This window comes from Manacus vitellinus, unplaced genomic scaffold (genome assembly GCF_001715985.3).
Source record: "Manacus vitellinus isolate BGI_N305 unplaced genomic scaffold, ASM171598v3 scaffold_24_pilon, whole genome shotgun sequence".
NCBI classification, from domain to species: domain Eukaryota; kingdom Metazoa; phylum Chordata; class Aves; order Passeriformes; family Pipridae; genus Manacus; species Manacus vitellinus.
In genome coordinates, this window is record NW_021939798.1 from 2,391,561 (window position 1) to 2,393,763 (window position 2,203).

A 2,203-nucleotide genomic window follows, 5' to 3' on the forward strand; every position below is an offset into this window, starting at 1 on the left:
GTACAAGTTTGGGTCAAGTAATTCCTGAGCGGGGGGGAAGCAGGGGAGGAATCTCCACGAGGAGGACAGGCAGGTCCCTCACAGAGGAGCTGCTCTGGGAGCAGGAAAAAGCTTATAAAGGCCATTATAGTCATGAGCTCGGTCCCAGAGGGCACGACACGGACACCTCCGGAGGTTAATTGAGCTGCTTCTGTTCTGTGAGTGAAAAAGCAGGTTTGGCGTTGTAAATCCCAAATTGGCTTCGTGCTGGATTAAGGAGAAAAGAAACGAGCAGAGCCTGTGTGTGCAAGGTGAGACCTGTGCATGCCCTTCCCTTCTCGGAGGCTCCCTGACCTTGGCTGTGTTGATTTGCTCCTGGGGCCAGGGACAAGGTCCAGCCTGGGGGGACAGCAGAGCTCTGGGATGAAGGGTCCCTGCTCAGGGTCAGCAGGTGGATATTACAGAATGACAGAATATGCTGATACTGGGGGATTTCTGACTTGGAAATCCCTTCTGCTTCTTTGGGGATGCAGGCTGGCAGCTGGAGCTGTTGCTACTGAAAGTGCTCTGAAATATGAAATGACACTTGGAAACATTAAACTCTCTCCACTGTCATCTGTGGATATTCAAGGAAAGAGGCCCAGTTGGTAGGTGTGAGGGCCAGTGTGTCATGATCAAATAAACAACACAGGAAAAGTCATTTGAGCTCAGAAAAGCCAACAACCAGATGAGAATAACTTCTGTTAATCAGCACTTTGTCATGTATTAGCTGTCTTTTTTCACGCTGATTAAACAATAACAAAAAGTGTATTTTAACTAAAAAGGTCTTTTGAAAAGGCAGATAAGGAAAATTTTCCAAGCTGGAATGATAATCTGCTTTTGTTTGTTCTCAACAACACAAACACCCCTAAACTACACATTGCCCCCCTCTCTGTTCTTTTCTTTTATAGAGGTAAGTGGAAAGAGGAACAGGTATGATTAAATCTGAAGCAGTAAGAAAGTACTTTGTTCTAAAAATGTGCATGTCAAGAAGTTTGGGATCAGGGTTCAAGTCTGATCCCTGAAGTCCTGCACAGCTGAGGTGAAGTGGCAGTTTCAGGTGCCTTGCTCTCTCAGGGCTGGTCATCCCACAGCCACCTCAGCTGGACTTGGCAGAGCTGGAACGTTCTAGTGTGTGAGGTGAAGAACATCATGAGCCCGTGCTCATCCAGAGAAGGGGCTCTTAAGTGGCCACTCATGATCTGGTGGTTAATTAGAAATACAGAATTAATTAGTATCAAAGGACAGGAATGAGTTGACATGTCTGTGGGCTTGTGCAGCTCAGCACTGCTGACCCCCTGCACGTGTTGAACTGGTTGGTTGTTGGAACTGTGGGGCAAACCTTCCTTTTGTACTTCTGTTTCCTGGCAGACACATGTGTAGTTCCACGGGTGTCATTCCTGGGTGTCCCACAGCAAGAGACCAGCAGATGGGGGGATGACACCAGGTGTGGAAGCCCACAAAGACCCGGGGTTTTGGGGACCTGAATGACGCTGAATTAAGACCTGAATTATTTCCAGGAGATCTCTTACAGGAGGCATGTCAAAGGTGCTCATCTGCTCTCTCAGCTGTAGCAAGAAGTAGCAGAGAGCAGAGTCAGCTTCCCAGCAGTGCTCAGTCCCTTATTCCATTAAGTATTCCATTACAGGACTGGGATTAACGTGCCTGGGATGTCTCCTGGGTCACAGCCCCATAGCATCATCCCTTCCTTTCTGTCTCTGTGCTGCCTGTCTGCTCCCATCCCTGCAGCTCAAATTTCCTTCAGCCAAGGCAGGGGCACCTGGGGCCAGCTCAGGTCCTGCTGGCAGCGAGCCCCGAGCTGGGCTCCTTGCCTGAGTCAGTGAGGGGCTAACCCAGCAAATGCTCCCCTGTGCCAGGGACAGGATCTGCCTGACCCAGAGGGGTTTGTCAAGAGACACACCAATAATCCAGCACTTCCAGAAGAAAAGGGAGAAGCAAAAGAAATCCAGAGAATGTCTTCTCCTGCCACCTTCCCTGCCTGGTTCCCTCTTGGGGCTGCAGGTTTCTGGGCTGGCAGATCCGGCTGCTTCCCGTGTGCACGTTTTAGCTGCTTTTACAGGCAGTTGTAAAGTAAAGATTGGAAACTTCTGTGAATTTTACTAATTTCTGAAGGGTTCTGTCCAGCACCTGTGACTGAAAAGGGCATCCCTGGTTGTTTCAGGAC